General features: G+C 42.0%; 1 protein-coding gene across 2 annotated transcripts in view; it reads left to right on the top strand.

Moving 5' to 3' along the window:
* Nucleotides 1–24,583, top strand: part of NEBL (nebulette) — a 310,537-nt gene that overhangs the window by 62,132 nt on the left and 223,822 nt on the right. The window lies entirely within an intron of this gene.

Here is a 24,583-nt window from a genome sequence, read left to right as displayed (position 1 = left end):
TACATAGAGTTTTCTAGGGAAAGCTGGGAATGGAAAATAGTCTTTCACAAAAATGACAAAGTGTTTTCTGTTCTGAGAAAAAAGTTATCTTTGTACAAAAGAAGGTCAGGGAGAACTTTGGTGTGATTCGTGGAGTATGAAAAACTTCTGCAGTAGAGGCTTAGGAAACTGGTCTAGGACATTTAAAAAAAGATTTTCACAAGATGTGGATAGAATTTATGTATGAAGCAGTAGGTTTTTAAGGAAAAGCTATTTTTTCCCTCTTCTGTTGGGTGAACTTAGATGTATTTGATCAAAATGTGTGGATGCAGGAGCCAACGAAGGTCTGTGTATTTTTCCCCTTTTCTTGACTCTATCAGCTCTCTTTAATCTTGAAGAAAGCACTTGAAACATTTTGACCACGTAGGGTTGCATATGCTTTCTCCTGTTTCAGCTTGTTGGCAAGAGTGGCATTTTGGAAATGTTACTCAGTTTTTCACGGGCTTAGCAGACTGAGTAAACACGGATGGGGTTTTTTCAGGTGGTAGAGGGCTGATGAGCTTGGCTCTGGGTACTTTGTTCTTTCGAAGGATTGTGTGACGGGAGGAGGAGGAAACAGAAAACAGAGAGAGACCAGAAGCCACCTTTTCCTGCTGACCTCTCTCCTTTCCACCCATAAAATGTTGTCCAACTCACGGTCCTCTAATAAGATGCCCCAATCCTCTGGGCCCACTGAGTCTGGCACCACCATGGGTTTCTTTGCCAAATACTCCTCCTCTGAGTCACCCAGATAGACACTGTCAGGTGAAAAGGGACCAAATCTTGAAGAATCTTCATTTGCCTGTGTTAAAAATGACAGAATACACTGACCTGATTTTAAATGACTAGAAGGGGGTCCTAAAATTTTTTTTCTCCTCCTTTTTCTTCCTCTTGGAAAGTGCACAAGAAGCCGAGAAAAAATAAAATACAATAAATTGAAAAAAAGCAATCTGTATTCCCTCCTATTCTCTTGTATAAACTTTTCCCACATCAGAGAGACTCTGTTGTACATCCACTTTGGACCCTGTCCATAAGGGCGAGTGACTGCAAGTTTTAGAAAGGCTTTGTTGTAATATAATTTCACTAGTTGCTTGGCATGGGTCCCTGATGGACAGGACTAGAAAACTGACAACAGAAGCTGGTGAAAAGGCAGAGGCTTTTAATGTCTTATTCAGTTCACTTTTCATAAGAAATATCAGATGTGAAGGGGCCTGGAACAGCTCCCAGTTTTGATGAAAGTAAAGAGAGTCAAAATAGAAAAAGAGTTAAAAAGTGCTTTGAAGAGCTGGAAGTATTTGTATTACTCAGGCACGCTGGGTACTGAAATAACTGGCAGATACCATGATGATTATTTTTTAAATTATGGAGATAAAGAGAAGTCCCTGAGAATTGAAGTATGTTAACTATAGTAACTAGCTTAAAAATACACAGCCAAAATAGATTGACAGTGGGAATTATAGATAAGTCAGACAAATGTTGAATAAATAGATGATAAAAACAAGAGATATCAGATCAAGTTGTCAAACAACTTACTGTCATTTCTAGAGGAACCCTGTGATGAACTGAGTTTTGCATAAAACAAACAGAAGTGGATTAATCTAACTGCCTTCTGTGTGTAGGACAGGAAAACAATGGGACAATGATAGCTGCGTTCATCTTAATGTCAGTCAGCAGGTACTTTCGCTTGACTATAGTAATGGTACATGAATGAATGAATGAATGAATGAATGTCACATCCACAGAACATGTATCTTTGTTCCCACAACCAATGAAGTGATATGAGGAGAGAGAGCACTTAGCTGTCGGTTCTGCTTAGTGTATCTGTAGGTAATTTGATTAAGAATTGGAGAACATGACATCAGATTTTCAGATTTCATGGAGTTGCTGATACTCAATAAAATATGAATGAATTCAAATTGACCTTAACAAATTGAAAAAATGACATGCTATATAGGATTATGTTAATTATGGGTAAGATATCAGTAGCAAATACAAGACAAAAAAGCCATAACTATCCTGTAGTAGCAATCTAAGCGTAAGATATGAAGAATCTCAGTAGGAGAGATGGAGACCAAATGATTGAATTTGGGAAAAATTTTAGAGGAAAACTTAAAGGTACTTGATAACTGATTGGATAAAGACATGTTTTTGTTTTAATTGACACCCTATATTCTGTACAGTGCTGTATTAGCCTCATACTCCATTTCTTTGTAGTAGAAAAAACATAAAACCCAGCCAGAATCCTTGATCCTTTATTCATTCTTCCATTTATTGAAATGTCACATGACATAAACACTCTCAAGATTTTTTGGGGGGGGGGGAATCAGGCTCTAAGTTCAATGTTGAAACAGGATATATGTTGTAGCTGAGACATTACGAGGGGCAACCCCTCCAGCCCCCAGAAAACACCAGAATTCTGCACGTGTAGACACAGAAAGTCTTCTTAGCTAATAGTGAAATGCTGCCTTGTTTCCTTGCTTCCTTCTGGTCAGGGCTATTTTAGTAAGTCAGGAGAGGATGGAGGCTCCAGCCCAGGCAGGGATGGTAGGAAGGGAAATATGCTGACAGATCTGAGTGATTCAGGAAGTGGAGTTGACCTTGGGTGGTGGAGGAATGGGAAAGTCAAAGTTATGATGAGGTTCTAGTTGGGATGATTGGTTAGATGGAGGTGGAACACTGGGGAAATTATAAGTGTGTGTGTGAGATGAACTTGGTTTTGGTCGTGTTGAGCGTGAAGTGTCTGCTGGCCAGTTGGTTCTGTGTATCTGATGTTCAGCAGGGAAATGCGTTTACACTGAACAGCAGGAGGTGAAGAGCAGGGGCCAGTGACCTGGAGCCATGAGTCCTGAGCCAAGTGGGAAGGGGCTGATGACAAAACTGGGCGGGACAGGGAGGCTGCTCCACTTTCTGATCCCTAATAGCTGACCTTTGGCCCCAGGTGTCTTGGCATATTACGGGTCCGTGAGGGGATAAGGACTGAAATGAAAATGTTATGTGTGACTAATCTGTTCGTTGTAAACATACATTCTCATAATTAAGGGGAAACACAAGGGAGGGAATGAATGCCCAGGTACTTGTGATTGAAAAGACAGATAGATAAAAACATTGTCTTTGTTTGCAGCAAGACCCCACGCTTGCAGTTTCCCTGGGCAGGGATTCCTGGGGCGGTTCTGTTTTGTGAGCAGTTCACTGTGGAGACCACCGCTCTTGAACGACGTAGGTGCCACGTTGGCCAGACTGGACAGCAATTCCTTTTTCCCGGGGCTCACAGTGCACTTGAGGGCGGTGCGGCGGTCAGCCTCGGCCAGGTCGGGTTTGGGCGGCGAGCGGGACATCCGGAGGGACAGTCAGGCCGTGAGGCCGGCGATCGGGCCGGAGGGACCAGCCGGGGAGTCAGCAGTGCGAGCGGCGCATGCGCTGTCTCTCTGCCGCGCAGTGAAAGATGCTGTGCAGACAAGTTTCACTTTCAAAGACGGCGCAGTGCTACAAAGATTTGACTTAAATATCACCCGTAAAAAATATATATTTTTAAAAACTCATTTGTTTTCATCTTCTTATTTTAACTCTCATGGGGACTTTCATTCTGAGGAACATGTGATTGTATGCGGCCGGGACATGCGAGAGGGAGCAGGGCTGCCCTGGGGCCCGCTGCCCCCCCCCAGCTCCCTCTTCGGTTGCTGCAGGCAGCTCTGCTCCTGTCCTCACCCCCGGACCCTCACCTGCTCTCCAGGGGTCACCAGCGCCCTGCTCTGTGGGTGAGTCCAGGGGCTCCCCTTTAGTCCATCTTTCTTGGTCCTCACACCCCCCCACTCTCCTTGTTCCACACTGACCTCCTGTGCTTCCCACTCCCCCTAAGCAGGCTCACCAGGCCCAGGACCTCACTTCCTCGAAGCTGATGGTCCATTTCTGGCGTTCAGCTCTCACCTGAGTTCTCCAGCTGTGCCCTGACAAGCCCAACCTACCCATCAAAATGCATGTTCCACAAGCAACTGAAACTTCACGTGCCTGGGAATGGCCTCCCACGTACCCCACAGACCTGCTCCTCCTCCTTGGGCCTCATTCCTGAATGTCAGTGTGGTCCAGACTCTCCTCGGGACAGAAAAACAGACGTCAGCTTTGATTTCCTCTCCCTCAGCCCATACAAGGTCCAGTCACATCAGCTGGGTCTCCTTGTGAGGCCTCCTTTTTTCACTCTCCTCTGTCGCCGCACGAGTTCAGTGCACCCCTCGTCAGCAGGAGTGCTGCGTAACTGATTTGGGAGCACACCATCCCACCCCAGAGCTCTGCAGGGGCTGCTGCCTCTGCTCAAACAGCCTTTCCTTCTTCGGCACCTGGTCAGGACGTCACCAGTCCTCATTTCAGATATCACTTCTAGGAGGCCTTCCTTTAATCCCCAATGTGGGATTACTTGACTCTTTAGAGAAAGGTTGGCAATTGCTTTGTTACTTCGCTTGCCATCCTCAACCAGTTGTCTGGAATGTCAGTGTGAGACTCTGAGGTCAAGTCCGTCCTCTGTGGAAAGGGGTCCTTGTCCGCTTCACCCGTGCCTGATTTCGGCATCCCTTCTTTTGTGTAACTCTACTTGACGTTGTTCTGTTGACCAAATATTCCAGTTTCCTTTGCCACGGTTCCCTTCCCTGCAGGAGGATTGTACCTTCCAGGCTGGCTGAACTCAGAGTGGCATCGACTTGCATTGGCCGATGAAATGAAGGCATAGGTGATGATGTCACTTCTGGGCAGAGTTTTATGAACCAGTACATGGTGCCCCCATCTCTTCCTGTCCACCAGGAGTGACAGTATTGAGATAGGTATTTGGGTCCCGGGGTGAGAACGTAGGTAGGCCCATAGGTGATTCAAGATAGATGTGTAGCATGAGTGAGAAAACACCACCATCGGTGAGAGCTGCTGATCATTTTGGGGAGTTTGTTCCCTCAGCATCATCAAGCCTAACCCGACTGATGGACAGTATTTCTGTGCAGCAGTTGAGCGGTGTTTTCTGTTTTACAGATGGTTAGATTCAGTGCAGACATCGATTAGCCTATTTCAGAATGTACCAAGAACCACTGAATTCCTTTTAAACGTCTAATTTCTGAGTAAGTTTCCTTGTGACTCTTTTTCTTCTAAGGACAGATTGTGGCAAATCATATCTCAGGTGCTTAATTATTATAAAATCTCAGTTATGTGGTGGTCAGGACTGCAAAACAGGGTGGAGAACATGTCATGTAATTTCCGAAACCTCAAATATGAGGTAGTTGTCACACATTCCAGAGACCAGAGCCCCAAGACATTACTTTATAGGCACCAATTCAAAGGCTATTGAGTTTTAGATGCACAGTTTAACAAGCTTAGTTATCAAATTCCTCTGCCTTTAGCAGATTAAAGGCAACTAATTAAGAGAAGTGGATGGTGAGTACTACTCCAGGCAGTTTCACTAAAAACAGGGCTAAGAGAAAGTCTGGAAAAGAAAGAAGAGACAGAGAAAACTTAAGAAATGACTCAGGATTTCATAAATCCCCTGCCACGGGGAGGCTTTTAGGATTGCAACAGGCCGTCCTATACAAATCAGTAGCCAGAGGGCCTCAATGATTTTTAATAAAATGAGGATGAACTTGTCATCAAGAAAAAAGGTTTAATCATGTATATTATACCCTAACCAGGCATGGTTGCCTTAGGAAGATTAACCATAAAAAGTAAAAGTGAGGTAAAAAATGGTAAGCATTAGTTTTCAGAAACCTCAGTCATTCAGTCATTCAACAAACATTTATTGTTCACGACATTAGAGTTTGTTAGTCACTAGGAGCACAAAGAAATGTTAACTGTCCCTTTCCTCCAGGAGTTCACAGAGACAGAAAAATAAATAAATGTGACACTTTGTTGAGTGTTTCCCCAGAGGGTCTACACAGGATTGATAGAACCTCGGTGGAGAGAGGTGGGCAGATTCTTGGTGAGGGAGGGTGGGTGCTGGATGAAGAAAGGTCCTCTGCAAAAGAAACAGTTCTGCTGAGTCTAGATGGGTAGTTTGGCAGACAAACCAGTTGGTTAGGAGGGACACTGGGGGTGGGGGACAGATAGGCAGTGCCAAGGTGCCCAGGCATGAAAATGGGCAGTGTGCTTGTGCTGCAGGGGCGAGGCTGGCCTGCCGCTTGCCCCAGCCGTGGCAGTTGTACGAGGTGTGACTGGCTTCTTCAGCAAACGGGTAACTGTTCTTGGTTTTCAGTTTCACCAGAAGTCCGATTTCTAATTCGCACCTTCAGAAACATAATTCTCAGGCCATTCTTTGGTTTCAGTGTTTTAAAGTATAATTTCTTCTTCATGTTTGAGAGGAAACAGATCAGGGGCATTGATAACCTTGTGGAAACAGCATCATCCTGCCTGAATTATGGGGTCTTAACGCAATTGCGAGAAAATTAAGAATCTATCACGTCACTGATTTCTCCTTTCACAACCAGTTTTGCATAAGCTAATATTTACTGCATGGGTATTTCCAAACACAAAACACTAAATACACAGGAGCTCTGTTTTATATTGGCCCAAACGATGAATAGCATGGAATTGAACCTTTAAATTCATGTGAAAATTACGATGAAGCACGCCCAGTGGGGCTGCTCCTGGCTCTTTTGTTTGGTTTTGGTGTCACTACACCAGTGGAATGCTAAATCCTGCCCAGGGGAAACATATTTGTGGATTTTTTTCAAAATACATTTTATCAAAGGAATATTGTGAAGATAAGGCAGAGAGGTAGCCCCATTTTAAGAAAATCCTAAGTGAAAAAGTGCAGATTTCCATACCCAGCTCCTCCCAGTGTAACTAAAATATTTTTATGTTTATTCATGATGTCTGAGTGACTTGTCTACCCCGCGGAAGATGATGCCAATGAGGAAGAAGTATTTTTGCCTCCTTTCATCCTGTTGCCTGGCTGTCATGAGGTTCATTTATATATATATTTTCATAGTTGTGTATTCATATTAGAATAAAATTTTGCTTTAACAAATGTAAACTCCTTAACCTTCATGGAGAAAAAAATGGTTTAAATGTCTTAATTAAATGAGCATTTACATGTTTGGTGTTTTACAACGTATTAGCTGAAAACACACTATTGTAAACATTCAGTGTTTCTAAAACAATGAGAAGAAGGCTGATGTGACTTCATAAAGTTTCTGAAGTACATTCTACTTTCGGAAGAAATACAAATATTTCAAGAATAGACTGTGATGTAGCATAAGAAAGCAAGTGGGTTCTCCCATGGAAGTTGAGCAGGTGTAGAGGGCGAGGTTCTTTCCAAACCGGTGGTCGTTTATCTCTCAGGTGCTCCCAGGTATTGGTACACGGCTGGGAAGAAGAAGCTGTTCAGGCACAGTGAGCATGACAAGCACGGTGACACTGCCTCAGCAGAGAGGGGGCCAGGCGGACATAGCCCTTTCACATTTTTCTGCACTAACCCACTGGTCTCTTTTCTAAAAAGCACTCATGTGCGGCAGGGCTAGCCATGCATGAACTCCCCACCAGGCTTCCTAATGAGTTGCCCAAGGACCATGACTGGACCAGGTGGTTGAAGCCACGTCAAGGCTTGGCAGCAAGCAGGCTCGCTCCGGGCTGGTGTGTGTGACCCCAGTGCTTTGGCGAGTGTTGCTGGGGATTTAACAAGAGGGAGACAGCAAGGTGACTTCATCCATTCAGTGTTTCTGGGAAGTCTGTCCCGAGTAAGGCACTGTGTGTTTGTAGTGAAGCTCTTTACAGTTATCTTTAGTCTCATTTTTAACTCAAAACCTTGAACTTTCATATGATCTTTTTACACTTGAATAACCACTCAGTTATGTTTATTGAGTGTCTGCCCAGCGATTTGCAGGCAGAGAGAAAGGGGGTCTAGGTGCTTGCCCATAGAGCAGTTAAGGTGTAACGGAGGAGAGGGCAGTTGGGGGACAAGGCAACGATGTGGACAACTGCATCCAACACTCAGACCATAAACAGATGCACTGAGTGGAGCTGGCCATTTGTGGTTAAATTAAAGGGGCAGAGAAATTGGAGGACGTCTCAAGGCCACTCCCATTTTCTGGACTCCAGGGTTTACTCTCCTGGTTCCATCAATCTGGGACCCATCCAGCAGTTGGTTAAGGGCCTGGAAATCAGCATATGGTTCCTAAGTATGTGGGACCTGGTGCTGGAAATTCAGGTTGCAAATTTACACCAGAGATTATCTTTTCCAAGATGGCGGCTCTATTAGTTATGACTCTTTGGGGACAGGTAAGAGAAACCCAGTTCATAGTGGCTTCAGTAAGAGAGACTCTGCAAGGATACCAGGATCTGCTGGACTCATAGGAAGAGCTAAGTGACCACAGTACAGCAGAGAGGGCATCTTTCATCTAGCATTGTGTACGTAGTTCAGGAAGAACTCAGATTGGCTCTGTGGGTCACATGCACCTCTTCAGCAGATGACTGTTGTGGCAGGTGGGGTGCTGTGGTGAGGGAGGGGAGGGCTAGGATCTATTTCCAGAGAAGGGAAACTTCCTGGACAAACACAGTAACTACACAGTTCAACCAATTTAAATAGACTGTTGCTTGTCCTGGGATCATGCTGCACCGCCTGGCTCTACCCTGTTAAGTCCTCCCCTCCTAACTTTGTATTCTTATGCCCTAGAGAATCTTTAAAGCTTCTATACCTAAAGGAGCTCTGATGGCCTCTGATAATTGTTGTTTCTTCTCATCACCCTGGCCCTCAGTCCAAGAAGCAGTCAACAAGAAAAGGGCCCATCCCTCCTGCATTTCCCACAATCTTCCCTTTTTAGATAAATATGTTTTTAAGCCCTTAGTGGTAGGGACAGTGTTTTTCCCTCCTGTGCTGGTTTGCTGGTACAGAATCAAGCACGGCAGTGGAGTGGGGTTAGGGGATGACCAGTTGCAGCATCAAACGATTTATTCTACTCTCCTCTTTTTTTAAAAAAAGCAATAATCGGAGATTTATTATAAATCAATTTAGTAAATTTTACGGTATCATTCAGTAATATAACAAATATTTACTGCACCTTCGTATCGGGCACTTTGAGAAGTGAAGGAATGGAATAATGAACACAACCCCGTCTTCTCAGAGTTCACAGAACACTGATTCAGTAAAAGGGTGATGATTAGTTGCTGTGAATGATGCCCGTTTCGAATGGGTCACCCTTTATAATACAGCATTACCATTTAAGTAATGAACTACGTGTACTATTTTTTTCTTGAGATCTTTTATAAACCATGTTATTTATTAATTTTTTTATTGATGTATAGTATAGTACACTCTTTACACATGCTTTTAAAAATATTTTTTGGGGGAGGGGGGATTTCAAACTTACAAAACTTTAAAGTACAGTATAAAAACACATTTCTTTTGCCCCGGAACCATTTGAGAGTAAGTTGCCAGCATGATGTCACACCACCACCAGATGTTTTAGTGTGATTTTCTTATAAACTGGGTTGTTCTCCCGCATAGTCACAGTATCGCTGCTCAAAGTCAGGAAACAGATACTGATTTGTTGCTGTCATCTCATCCTCAGACCCCATTCATGTTTTGCCAGTTGTCCTAATAATGTCCTTTATAGCAGAAGCATCCTGTCTAGAATCATGGGCTGCATTTGCTTCTCATGTTTCTTTAGCTTCCTTCAACCAGGAACAATTCCTTCATCATTCAGTGACTTTCACAATGCCTTTCAGGGTCAGTTGATGTTCCTCAGCTTGAGTGTGGCTGATGTTTCTTCATGATTATACTCTGGTTAGGTATCACAGGTGGGGGGTTCACGGACGTGGTGCTGTGGTCTTGTCATTGCCCCCTGCCAGGTGACACACATGTTTGATTTGTTCCATTACTGATGATGTTCACTTAATCACTTGATTAAGGTTGTGTCTGCCAGGCTCTTTCCACTGTCAAATTACGTTTTTCCCTTTGTAATTAACATGAACTTTGTTGAGAGTCCTTTGAGACTAGATGTGAATCCTAGTCCTCATCAAAGTTTTAATTTGTTCATTCATATATTTTTCTCAGTACAGACTTATGATTCCCTACTTCTTTCAGTGGGTTATAATCCACCATTGTCATTATTTATTTTGATCCTTCAGTGGTCCCACACCTGGCTAGTGTGATCCCTCTGTAAGCAAGTTTCTGTGTTCTTTTGACACAGTCCTGTCATTCTTTGGGCACCTCCTTGGTTTCTGACACATTAAGATGTTCTAGGCTCATCTGATATTTTCCTTGTCTATCCTTGGAATCAACTACTTCTCCAAGGATCCCTGGTTCCTTTTAGTGAAGAAGAGTGTTTAGAAACCAAGCATTAGGGCATTTAGGTGCTGTTGGATTGTTGTTGCTTCCAAGTCCTCTTAGTTGTCAGGGCCAGGAGATACATATTTATATTTATATGCGTGTATTAAATATCATTAATTTCTATACCTATGAGTTCATAACAATATCTTCATTTCCAGTTTTCTCCTTATCCATATTTGTAACTCCCTTCTTTGACAGTGAGAAGCCTGGCTCCTGTCATCTATATATTTACTTATTTGATACCTCCATCCCCTCCCCCTGAGTATGTAGTAAATAAGTCGCATGTCACTGCTGCTGGGTGTCCCACCCCACCAACCACGGGGGCCCTGCCATCCTGTGCCAAGGCACTGTGGCTCTCCCCTACCTTTAATGGTGGCCACATTGATTTTTCGGCCAGCTTAGGAAACAAATGGTGGTAGATGTAAAGTCATACTGGATCAAATTGTAAAAGTAACACGTACCAGAACGTTATGATCTGGACGAGCATCCTTTGTTGCAGCAGCCCTGTTGGGAGGGCATATACTCATGCCGCTGAAGTTCCTGTTGCTCAGACAGGTTCGGAACACCTCCTCCTGGGACTGCTTTTATAATTGCTTTACAAGCCAATCCAGAAACTCAGCCTTGTGAACTCTGCCATCATAGTCCTACTTAAAAGCAACTGGAGCTGCTAAAACATCTTTGAAAAAATTGTATTATTTTCACTGCAATTATTTATTTACATGCTCATCTTCCCCTCTGGACTGTGAGCCCCCTAAGAGCGGAGGCTGACTTCATCTTGCATAGTGTCCAGCGCAATAATTGTTGAATAATTCAATGAATGAATCTTATTTTTGATTCAAGCAGTTTTCTCCAGCTTATGTGCCAGGTTTAGTTTCAAATGACTCAGCTGTTACCAAAAATGAAATCCGCCCTCAACATATGAATATTTACCATGGTTGAGAAGAATCAAAAATGTATATCTCAGGGATTGAATGCGATATCAAAAGAGGAATTTTTACAGAGTTTTGAGCAGTCTCAGGAATATGTGTATAATGTTCCAAAGTATCCATTTAGAAGGTGATGACATTCTTTTATTGTGCATATGAGTTGTGGTTTCTGTTAAAAGAGTAGCATCATTCTTTTATAGTAGGTCATATTTTATATGCATCAAAAACTAAATGCTGATAGTAAGATCACAGCCACCAGAAATATCTCCCTATGTTTCATCCTTCACTGATGATGATTTATGTTCTGAGCTGGCTGCAGCATCCTAAATGCTGTTCTCATCACTGAAGAATGTAATACATGTTGTTCAAAGCAATAACAGAATAATTATTGATATAAAATACCTGTATTCTGTCCCCCCCCGTGAGGATTGTGTCTTGTCGTTGTTCAAGGCTCCACCACACCCGCTTATTATACAAAAGAGGGAAGGTCAACACAGAGCAGGAGCAGAGCTGCCCTGAGGGGTTCGGAGAACAAAACAGTGATGGTGTCTGTCAGCGTGTGTTGCTTCTTCCAAACGTTTATGTAAGTGAGATCTTAAAAAATTAACAAGTTTGGAAATTTTGAAGGAAGAAAAAAACATTGACCCAATGAAGGAACACGCAGCTCAGGACGTGGGTCTATGTGGGGCACGTGGGAAGCGGCTAAGTGAAGACGGAAACTGTACACCTTCTGGAAGGGTCGCTGCCCCACTTGAGTACTTCGATTTGGATTGGAGGTTCCTGGTCCTCCGTGTGTGTTTACGTCAGGAGCTATTTTAGATCCCCTGTTGTGTCAAGGCAATGTGGTGTTGGAACTTGGAGAAGAGGATGAAGTTTCAGTCCTCAGTCCACAAATTCTAACTAGTGCCTACCCTTGAGCAAGTCACTTAATCCCTATGGACCTCCCTTCCCTGTCTCCAAAATAGGATGCTCACCCAGGAGTGCTGGGAGCCTGAAGGAAACACTCACTAAATAAATCACATAAATGAAAGTTTATCAAAGTGTTGTTTCCCCTTCATTTATATTGTATTAAAAAAAAAAATCTCAAGATGGTGGTACTGCTTCCTTTTCACCAACTCATTTTCTTTTCCAATTCCTGTCCTCTTGTCTCTCCACCAGAGTGGTATACAAGCTACTTTCCCCAATTGCCATGCCCTATGGGAGACCCTGGCCAGTGTTAATAAGGAAGGTTTCACAGAAGCAGGCTGAGATAGGTGCCTCGAAGGAAAGGTTGGATTTCTAGAGAGGAAAACAGGGGAAGGTTCCAAGAGAAGAGCATTTATGATAGAATTTACCATCTAGATTTGGGAGTCATAGGAATACAGACAATCTGATGTTTCTATTAAGGCTGTCAGGGCTTAATAAAGTTCTTCTTGGAGCCAGAGCCACACGTGCTGATTATGGTTGGATCAATTGATACACCCATCCCTGGATCAGGGAGCAAACTGGAACCAACAGTGCCACCAAGTGGCAGCAGGCTAACCAGCAGGTGGAAACACTGAGAGCCTCTTCCCACGCGTTGCCCAAGTGTCTTGTCTCTGTCTCTTTCTTTCTCTCTAAAAATAAGATCAAGTATATTTCCCTTGGCTGCATATAGGGAGAATGTACCTGGGAAATGAACCTTCCTCTGGCATGTTGCAAAGTATAGACAGGTGAGTCTCCCTTATTAAGCAATCAAAACTGTTGAATGCCTGCCCAACTGAGCATGTCATAAAGTGGATACCTCTGGGTACGTGTATGCAGCTCATTTAGAATCATCCTGGATATCAGCGTACGGCTGTGTGTGCTGGGATTTGAGAAATGTTTCAGGGTGCGTTGACCAGGAATGAAGGACCAGGATGAGAAATACTATAAACAGTTCTAAATACCAGAGACAGTAAAAAATGCCTGTATTTGGGAAAGGAAAATGTTTATCACAGTCTGTGATCTTTTCATTTTTTATTTAGAGGATTTGATTTTCTGATTGTAAAGGTGTTCATTGTAATAATTTGGGAAGTTTATTACTTAAAAAATGATACATTTTACTTGCTATTAAACAGTTTGTAAGTAATGCAAGATGTCAAGATTTTCGAGATGTGTAGAAACCCACTTCATCCTTGTCCATTCTTCTATCATTAAGACAAGGAAATATTTGCACTTATGCTGCTGTGTTCATTTTTAGGTCTACTTTTAGATGCAAAATATGAGCTAACCATCCATATTTGATTGTTGTCTCCCCCATGACTTGTCTTCTTGCTCACCCATTAAACCATTTTCTATAGCCACCCTCCCCTCCATGCCCCACAAAACCTGACTTTCAGAATAGTAACTGTATTGAGAGCCAATATTTAGAGTCAATCTCTCAGTGTTATGACCCTGTTATGACCCTAACTCTGCAGGATTCATTTTATATTGATATTTTGGCGATTTGTAGTATTGCTTTTCTAAGAGCTAAAGCACTTTCTTGTGGTTATAAATGGTGTTGGGGAGCCCGTAGGCTGGGCTGCTAAAAGGCTTATCAATCCTATTGTGCCCGAGAGGCATTAACCCCAGAGGAGAGAGATTCCCCCCTGCTCTTTGGGGGTGTGGGTGGAGGGACTGGTGGTGGGGGATTTATGAATGAGATGGAAGTAAGGGAGGTGAGAGAAGCCAACAGAACATCAGCTGAATTCCAGCTATGAAAATGATGCTGGTATTATTTTTACTATCAAAGGCAATTCAAAACTTACTGTGTAGCAAATATGAAAAAGATGAGTGAGGGAAGAAGCTTTTATTTCTTTTTTTCCCCTTATTTTTTTTTTTTAAGAAGAAAGGTAGATGAAGCATGATTTTTCAGTACTATTCAGAACAAAAAGTAAGATAGACTTAACCTTATTTTAAAAATTAGTATTGTAATGTAGATCATTTTTGGATTTGGGTGGCCATTGTTTTAATATATATTTTTATTGTGATAAAATACACATAAAGTTTACTGTTCAAACCATCTTTAAGTGTATAGTTCTGTGGCATTAAGTATGTTCATAATTGTGATATAGTTGTCACCACCATCCATCTCTAGAACTTTGTAATCTTTCCAGACTGAAACTCTGTACCGGTAAAACAATAACTCCTCATTCTCATTCCTTTAGGCCGTTGGCAACCATCATTTTCTATCTCTACAAATTGATCACTGGAGGTACCTCATGTACATGGAATAATACAATATTTGTCCTTTAGTGACTGGCTTAAATCACTTAGCAGGATATCCTCAAGATTCACTTGTGTTTTAGCATATGTCAGAATTTCCTTCCTTTTTAAGGCTGAATAGTATTATCTCTATGTGTGTATATCACATTTTATTTGTTCATTCACCCATCAGCGGGCACTTGGGTTACTTCTGCCTTCTGGTTATTGTAAATCATGCTGCTATGAACACGGATGTGAAACTATCTGTTGGGGTCCCTGCTTTCAGTTCTTTTAGGTCTGTGTCCAGGAGTGGGATTGCTAAGTCATATGGTAATTCTATGCTTAATGTTTTTAGAAATTGCAGCGGCTGCACCGTTTTGCGCTTTCAGCAGCAACGCACAGGGGTTCCAGTTTCTCCACATCCTTGCCAACACTTCTTAGCATTATTTTTTTTAACAATAGCCACCCTGATGTGTGTGAAGTGGTATCTCATTGTGGTTTAGGCTTGCAAGTCTCTGATGCTTAGTGGCGTTGAGCTTCCTTTCACGTGCCTAGTGGCCATTTGTAGATTTCCTTTGGAAAAATGTCCATCGAGTCCTTTGCTCCTTTTATTTTTTAGATTTTATTTTATTGAGTTATAGTTAGTTTACAATGTTGTGTCAATTTCCAGTGTAGAGCACAATTTTTCAGTCATACATGAATATCCTTTGCTCCTTTTTAAATTGGGTTTTTGTTGTTGACTTGTAGGAGTTCTTTATTAGATACCAATTCCTTATTAGATCAATGGTTTGTAGATATTTTCTAAGGGTGGCTGTATTTAAGGGGATTGGTGATTTAAGTGAATGATGCCTAAGGTTGGGAAGATCCCCCCCCCAGAAGTTTGGGGGTGCAGTAACTTAGCAGACAGCTGCTGAAGCTACGGTTTGAAGAAAACGAAGGTTACCCTATGGACAGACAGTCCGTGCTGGAGAGCAGGGGCAGAACCGTTCAGTTTTGGGCAACCACACAGCTCCTGGAATGACTCGGTCCTTCCAAGGGTCAGACAGCTCCTGCGACCTCTTCTCTGCAGCATGATGAGCTGCTCGTGTGAAATCATTGTCCTTCGGTGTGACATCACGTTCGCGAATGTAACCGTGTGAGACCCAGGTGATCAGGTTAACGAAGGAGCTGTTCTTTGGTCTTGTTACTTCAGGGGCTGAAGAAGAAAGCAAGCTGTCTGTTATCAGCCAGCGACACAGCCATTTTAGAGAAAGGAAGAAACTGGTGGGTGTTTGGCAGGTGTTTTTTCCCTTAGCATTTATTTGTGTGAGTATTTGTTGCTGTGTTCCTTCATGGGTTTGTAATTCAGACTGTTACGGTATTTTGACAACAGGTATGCCTCTCTTTGTTCAGAAGAGAGAAGTGTTTCTTTTGTTCTGTTTTCTTTTCTCCTCTTCTTATTTTGGTGATACTCCTAAAAGAAGTTAAACGAGTGAATGAGAAACAACATTTGATGAGAGATGCACGAATGTAACATCTCTCAGCAAAGAGCATCCTTTGTGAAGAGGGCAGTGTCGGTTTCTGGGAGGAATCTCAGAGAAGCCAGGGGCAGGACTTCTGCCTGGGATGAGCCGTCAGCCTCACTGGGCCTAAGTCTAAAAAGGCACAGGGTTGTGTGGAGTAAACATATTTGTAAGCACAAGCAGGCATGGTTAAAATCATACATGTTTATGCTAAAGGATGTGAACTGGGCTGGTCCATAGGCCTGGAGGTGGGGAGAAGCTGTGAAGGGACAAAGATTTGGAGCATAGTTTTGAAAGACAGGAATAACATGAATTGGCATAAAAACAAACTTATAGCTGTAGCAGGCATTTATAGCATTGCTGTGTCTTTTTCTCCTTGCTGTGTATATATAGCAGGGTTCCTGGAAATCCATTAGGCATGAAGAATTGTTTGGGTGGGGTAGTGGGAGAAAGAAAGCAATGGGATTATTGAATACAGTGAATGGAGGCCTTTTTCCTGGAGGAGCACGTAACTTCTTGAAAGGTTGACACAGAAGGCCTTCCCTCTGTACGGAGGCCACACAACACACACCTCTTCGTCCCAGCCTCTGTCCCAGCACAGAGAGGGCACTGGCTCATTTTGTCTGTAACTGGAGTAGAGGTGACCTGACAGCTGAGCCCTGAGATGCTTGTAGGGGTTGGCCTGGGCTCACCTTGGCATGCCCTTCGTGTGCTCCCCTGCTGTCCCTTGTCTTCTTGTGATGGCGGCCAGGAGCCCCGTGGCCTGTCTTGCCGCTGCGCAGTGTGCCTTTCACGTGTCCTAGCACTTGCATGCGAGGAACTTGTTACCGGCTTCTGATGAAAGTGGCACCTCCGGGGTGGTGAGTTGGATGGTTGCCCCGAAAGGTATGTCCACCCAAAACCTCAGAATGTGACCCTCTCTGGAATAGTGGCCTCTGCAGATGTAATGAAGGTACAGCTCTGTCGGTGAGAGCATCCTGGATTAGGGTGGCCTTAAATCCAATGCCAGGTGTCCTTGTAAGAGACTGAAAAGAAGAAGACATGCAGGGACTATGAGGGGAAGGCCGTGTGAAGATGGAGGCAGAGAGTGGAGTGATGCAGCCAGCAGCAAGCATGGCTGCAGCCACCCGATGCTGGGATGGATTCTCCCTCAGAACCTCCTGGAAGAACCAACCTTGCTGAGATCTTGATTTTGGACTTCAGGCCTCCAGAACTGTGAGCAAATAAACATCTGTTGTTTTAAGCCATCGAGTTTGTGGTACTTTATTGTGGTGGCTCATCTGGAGTGCTGGCTGTGTTAGTTAAAAGGTTGTTACGTGAATAGATGGACACAGAGAGCTTTGGGACTAAAAGAATCCTGGAGACACCAAGTCAGTCATTTTTTTAAAGCTCTGGCTACACATTACAGTCATCTGGAGAACTTTTAAAAAGGATGGATGGTTGGGCCCTATCCCAAAGCAACCGTATCAGAATCTCTGGGGGCTGGGGGAATGGATTGATATTTTTAAAAGCATCTGAGGGAATTTTAATGCACAGCCTGGGCTCAGAACCACCAACTTCTTTCAACTGTCCCATTTTACAGATGAGGAAACTAAGATTCAAAGCAACCCTGTGGGTCCAAAGAAAACCTTAAAACATCTTTCTGTGAGGCTTGGGAAGGAGAAAAACAACTCATTCAAGGCAGACAAATGGGTGTGTTTGTAAAATAAAAATTTAGGGAGAAAGGGGGAAGAAATTAGAGAATTCACTTCATTTTTGGGTTTTGTAGGCACTTGTGATGAAGAGAGGGAGGAAGAACTCATCTGCTGATATTTTCCAGGGTCCTTCCCCCAGCTTTGTTTTTTAATTTGTTCCCATAGTACAAGAAATGTTTCCCTTCTTAGACACGTATGCCAGTGTAAAACATTTATGAATATTATTACTACCTTAAGTGGAGATTTTCAGTTTCTTTATTCCCTCAAGAAATCTGAATAGAGTCTAGATTTCTGTATGGTGAGGGAGATGAATAATTGTGTTTAAAGTCTTATTATGGGTAAGTGTTTTAGTAAATAACGTAGAAGATTTAATGTTCAAAGTAATTGTGGAAAAAAAAGAGTGTCTGTTGAAACAGGACGTTGGATCGGGGCTGTGGTATTAAATCTAATCGTCACACTTAGGCGCTCGCTCCTTCGGAGACTCATAAAGATAGGGGTAACAGGATAATTGGGATATTATGTCCTCTTTAAAACAGCTTGATTTAGTCCAAGTAGGAATTGCTGGGGCTCTAAATTAATCCCCTGGGGAACAAATGAAAAATATATATGTGATATATTATCGAGGTATATATTTTGGTGGTTTGATACCTTGGAGTGTCTCACATTAATCTGTCATTAATTTTCACCCGGGCAGTCCGGCGGTGATTAAAGCGTACCTAGATAATCAGAAGCTAAAGAAGCCCACCGAGAGATTTACTTAAATGATCTAATCAGCTTTTCTTTTCATAGAAGACACAAAACTGAGGTCCTGATGACTGGAGGGCATTAACAATCCCAGGGCACTTTTCATAAGAGTCCGGGTATTTAGCCCCAGTGTCCTGGCCAAATTCCAACTCCAGTAATGCCATTTTGTCTCCCGAAAAGTCCCCCTGCAGCTGCCAGTGGATACAGTATTATTCTTCCCTTCTTGTCCAAAGTGTGAGGCTTTGTGCGGATGTGGCACTGTGTGCAGCAAATCCGATGCTTCATTTCTATTATGAGTGCCTGCATTTTGGCTAAGCTGCCCTAAGTACGTGGTGGGGGCTATTTGCATGACTTGCACAAGCAGGGGAAAATGGCATAAGATTTATTCTTATAGAAAACTTGTTTACCTCTTTTGTAAAAAAAAAAAGATGGTGTGATCCATATTATTAGATAATGATCAGCTATGAATGCAAGTATGTACATTTTAATCTATTTGTACCTTATTTTGTTCTGTAGAAGGTTGGAAGCAGTTGTGATTACCAGTGGTCCATGCCAGGTTATATTAAAATTCGTGAAATCAAGCATTTCTTAGTTTGTTAAGAAAATGTAAATAAAGATTTAGAAATGCTTCAGAAATGCAGAAGACTTAAGTGTGGAGTGATGAGGAGATGCTGGTCACCCTGGTTAATGGGCCTAAGGCTCATTGAGAAAATTTTGATTCTGGGAGCAAAGAGATTAATTCTTTTGGCCTGGGCATTGGTTTCATAACAGCAAACCTGGACAGCTTGACAAACTATTTCTGGAATCCTGCTTTTTGAAACAGTCTGTTCACTTAAGAGGGGAAATTTCCAGTTGGTTTGTGTGAGTATGGTGCCACAAGGAAGAGTTGGCTGCTTTGCATGAACAGGACAGCTGATGACTCTTGGAAGTGCCCCGTGTCATTTCTTTCTCAGGAAATTAAGAGAACCTCTTGAGTGGTTAAAGGAAATCAACGCAGAAATCCAGAAGAAAAGTTGGCTCAATGCAAATTGGAAAATAGCCATGAAGAAGACGATGAGAAAGTTCAAATGATACCAGGAGATACCCTAAATATTTTGGGTTTTGAAGGTTGAAACTTACAGTGAATTAGATTATTAACGAGCATTTAGATATTCAAACTTCTTTTCTCATTATTTCCTCCATTGATGTTGGTCGGGACTTTCTGGTTGCAAGTGACAGAAACTCAACACAAGCTAGCCTGAAGCTCAAGAGTGTAGGTACTGGCTTGCATATCTGATGGCTGAAATGTCCAGGTGTCGGTGGGTCCTGGGGTTATCATCAGCTCTTTCTCTCTCATCTCTTTTCCTGCCTCTTTCCTTGTGATGGCAGGATGGCTTGTAAGCAAGCTTCAGGCTTACACTCTAGCCAGCTCAGCAGAATAGTTCAAATGAAAGCTCTGAGATTATTTGCCTGGGTCTAATTTTAGTCACATGCCTGTCTCTGTGGCTGAGAGGATGATACAAAATGAAGGGGTGGGAGTCAGACCAGCCACACTCAAACTCAAGGGACTGGGTCATTCCAAAGGGAAGAGCAGATTGATGCTGCCAGAAGAAGGAAACTAGATGCTGAGCACCACATGTGGACGTCCATCATTGACATGTAACTTATAATGCATTTATTTAAAAGTGCTCACGTGTACTTTTTAAACTCTGTAATAAAAGGGTTCAACACATTTGACTATGTAACATATGTAGAATCACGGAACTGGCTTTCTAGTATTGTTTCCCACCCAGTAGAGAAATTCACAATTTCAGTGTCCGAAGTAGTGCTAAAGAGTCTTTCAGCTTCTACTTGAATTCCTCTGGAGATCTTAAGTCTGTTACTCCACAAGGGAGTTTATTCCATTTTATAGGCTGTTCTTTCCTGCCTTTTGGGTCATCTGGAATAAATTTAATCTTTCCAAGCCATAGTCTCTCTGCTCTTGTTTCAAAGTCTATTTTGCCTCTATTTCTCTATGTTGTACCCTTCTCCCTGCCCCCATTACCCCCCCCCCCCGGTCCTCCTGCTCCTTCTTCTTTATCATATAAAGAAAACTCATTATTGGAGGGAAACTCTGTCACTCCAATTTCTTGGCAGTTTTTGGATGTGTAAATTCATTTTTTAGAAGTTTCTCAAGCTTTTTATGAATTGCAGTTTGGGGCTCATTATAGAGAATTTATTGTGCAAGTGATTTTTTTAAACAGCACTCTCAAACATTTCTGTATTCAGTTTAAAAAGTAAAGTCAAATTATTTCAGAAACATAGACCTTTAAACTTTTTTGGTGGGTGTTCTAAACATTCTAAAGGTGGAGCAAATGGGGCATGATGACACTAATTCTGAAGGGTCTTTAAATAGTCCATGGATATAAATATTCAATTGAATTGTAAGAGAACAATGATTTTGTAGATCAGAATTAAGATTCTAATGCACACTTGACCTAGTAAATGAACTCTTAAGAAGGGATGTCTCATTGTTCTTCCTTGTGTTACTGTGTTTTTAGTATGGTAAGGCCAAGCCAGGAATATTAAAATCTTGGCTTTTCCATGGAAATTCAGAGACTTAAAATAAAACTCCTTTATTAATGATTCTTTGCTTAGCATTAGCCATTTACATTTCTGGACCAGAGTCATTTTCCTTTAGCTAAATCTCTTAGACAGATTTGTCTTAGAAACGGTGTATATTGTTCTGTTTCCTGGTTTTTCTACTTTAAATCAGATCTCTTTTCATCACTAAGTCTTGTTAATTCTTAACTTTTATTTTCATTTGTAAGCATTAGCATGAATAAGGTTGATCAATATTGAATTGCTATCATCGTTATGAGAAATAGAGTAGTAGCAGATTTAATCATTTATTTGGGTGATGATTATGTTCCTGAAAAGTTCACTAATAACTAGCATTTTTCCAACATGTGCAACATATAATATGTGTGATGGGTAAAAGTACAGGGAAGAGGAAATCTGGCGTCTTTAAGTTTACACTTCTTACAAAATAGGAAGGAGAGAAACTGAGTCGACTTTAAATGAATGACCCAAGCCTATGAGAACGTGACCCAAATCTTAGGAAGATTGTTCTGCACTCTCTCTTCCATTTTCCATACAGCTTAATGCTGATGTGGAAAGAGTGATGGATCCGGAGTTGGCAGAACTATTAGGCCAAGAGGAGGATGAATTGAGGATGCAGGTGTGGGAGGCTGGAGAGGAGAGCTAACACAGAACTGGGTGGAAGGGAGGCGTGCGGCTGCTGATGGTAAGACCAGAAGAGTGACTTGTCACAGGCAATTTCGACTGAAACCCATCACCCCGGCTTCGTTAATGTTCTTACCTAGTGCAATTTCTTTTCCAGTGACTGTTCCAGGAATAACGTGCCAGATGGAGTGAAAGTGTTACTGGGTCGAGTGATACCCTATTACTGGTCCCATCTGCTCACTGCCCCTGGGGCTTTGCAGCTGCAGGATTAAAGACTAATCCTGAGTGACAGATGCAGAAGGGGCAGTCCTCATACATAGTAGGTGCTCAATAAATGCCATTGGAGTTGAGTGAAGACATTAGTGATTGATGGGGCAGCTTTTGCAATACGAAACATGAATTTAAGACATGAACGTGTTTTGGAACAGTTTCTACCTGCAATTCAAAAGGGAACAATTCAGTCCTTCCCACCTTGCTTCTTAAACAAATACTTTCTGAACACCTGCTAAGTACTTAATTCATTTTAGGCACTGTGCATGGAAAAACAATCATGTAATCCCTATTTTTTAATGAAGTTGAGGCTGTGCACCTAATTTTTTGCCCTCTGACATATGCTTAAAAAAACCATCTCAGATCCTCCCAAATTATTTAAGCAGAAAATTGTGATCAATGTCACAAGGTAAATGCAAAACAGACTTGAAAGATTTCTGTGTTCCTCTGAAACTAAAGTGTATGCCGTGGGGCAGATTTTTCTCTTCACTCAAAGTGAGGTTTCTCCTGGTTCCTTAAAGGTGCTTCCACGTTTAGTTCATCGCCATCCAGGAATAAACCCTTTCAATTTGGTAACAAGTTGCAGCAACTCACTATTGGGCAGACTCATATGCAGGGAGAACCACTTGTACTAAATATTTAGTACAACACATATTCCTAACGCTAGTTAAAAAGCCCCTCTGCTGATTTAGTTCTTCCCTCCTGTTGCCTGTCTCATTCTCAAAGATTTTTTTTTTTCTGTTTGCAACAAATCAATTTCCTTTTCAGGCTGCTTCTTCCCCCTACCCCCCATCTGTCTTTGTATCTCTATGGCACCCATCACCATAGCACCCGTTTGATAGTATCTGTGCTAATTATTCTATCTTTAAGACACAGTGGCTTGGTTTGTTAGAACAGAATTTATACTGCATTTCCAATCATGGGCATTTATAGGTAATTGTTTAATTTTGATATGGTAAAAACATGGTTTGCAATATTTTTAGGAGTAGTAATTAGAAATGCGTCTCCTAAAATCATTACTTTTAGAACATCAATAACACTTAATAAAGAAGCAGAATATATTTAATTAGGAAAAGTTAATAAAAGCTTTCAGTTGCCTTAAATAGTCAATAAAACTAAAGGGGATTGTGTGTTGTTAATCTTTCTTAAGGTTGAGTCAGAGCCCTATGTACTGATTGTGAACTCATGAATTGTCTTTTTTTCTGTATCCTTGGCCATTGTGTTTATTATTATTGCGGTGGTTGGCCTGGATTGTTTTTCTGAGTAGGAAACACCCTCCCCAGATAAAAATCAGTGCTTATCTTGGCTTTGCAGTAAAAATCCCGAAATAGCATAAAAGATTTTAAGGAGTGAACAAATCTGTAGAAATCAGAAAGGAAGTATGTATGTATTTTTAGAAATCTCATTTGAATTCAAATTGTTTTTTGACCTCTACTATATATTTAAACAGGTAGTAGTTTTCTATCTTAAGCCTCCATTGCTGCAACTTATAAACAAGGCAAAACAAAAAACCTCCAAAACTCCAAGTGAAAGAAGAAAAACCAAACTGTAACTCCAGAGATACATAAAAGCATTTCTGTTCTGCTGTGAGAATCAGAAGGAAAGTATAATCAACGTTGATTCTCTAGGTTTGAATGGGAAACTCTGATCTCAGTCATATTTCCATGGACTTCAATAAAGAGGCATTCCAGCTCCATGTAACTCATTGTGATTTACTTATTAAATTCAATTAAATGTCATTCTACTGTTAGTCTAAAATATTAGATCTCTAATGACTACTAGCGATTTGATATTAATTGCGTACTTAGAGCATTAAGTATGACGCAGAGCAGAAGCCACTGCATGTGTCCTTTGTGGGACATGTGGCACGAGGTGGGTGTCACGTGTGTGACGTGTGAAAGGATGGGCACCTGAAGAGGTCGGAAGTCAGGTTGAAAGGCATAAGGGAGCAAGATCATAACTGTGCGTGTGGCTCAGAGTCTTGCTTCAATGCCACTAGTTTTGCAGTGTCCTTTATCAGTCCCTGGAGCATTTGGGCATGTGTATAGTAACGTCCTGGGTGTCCCCACGCTGAAATCACTCCAACTCATATGCCTGTGGCCTGTGCAACCTTTATTTCTTCTGCTTTATCTTTTGTATATTCAACTTCCACTTTCGGGTCTCCTTTGCAGCAAAATCACTCTTGTAGTTTCATCTTCTTGACCACAACTCGGCCATCTTTCCCTTCCTTGTGCCTCTTATGTGTACACTCGTCTCAAATACTCAAAACATTTAAAAAATGGATGTCACAACACTGTTACCTTCCAGAGACCCCATTTCGAATGCTAGTTCTGCTGTGTTGTAGTGATAGACTAGAGGGGGAACCTGGGGTTGGCCATATAAGCCACGTATCTAAATCCTTCAGATATGGAAACAAAGGAATAAAATTTCTAACAGCACTCCTGGGCATACATAACAGATTTCTTTAAAAATCTCATTTCTTTTTCTTTATTGCCTCTTTCTTCTTCCCCTTCCCCCAGCTTCTGCTGTCTCTCACCCTAACACTTAGCAATAGAGAGTTTTCTTAGCTCAGTGGCTAAGAATTTAGCTGTGTTGACTTGTCACATTGCACCTGCTGAAATCCTAACGGGAAAAAAAAAAAAAACTAGGCACATGAAATAGAAGTCAGTCTGATAGAATTAAACTGCACAAACTATGCACCTGCTGTGTACACATACAACACGACCAGCGTCGTCATCAGGTGACAGCTTC

The sequence above is a fragment of the Camelus ferus genome, chromosome 35, assembly GCF_009834535.1.
Source record: "Camelus ferus isolate YT-003-E chromosome 35, BCGSAC_Cfer_1.0, whole genome shotgun sequence".
Taxonomy (NCBI): domain Eukaryota; kingdom Metazoa; phylum Chordata; class Mammalia; order Artiodactyla; family Camelidae; genus Camelus; species Camelus ferus.
Note: the sequence above shows the minus strand (reverse complement) of the source record. Positions and strands in the feature narration are given on the sequence as shown.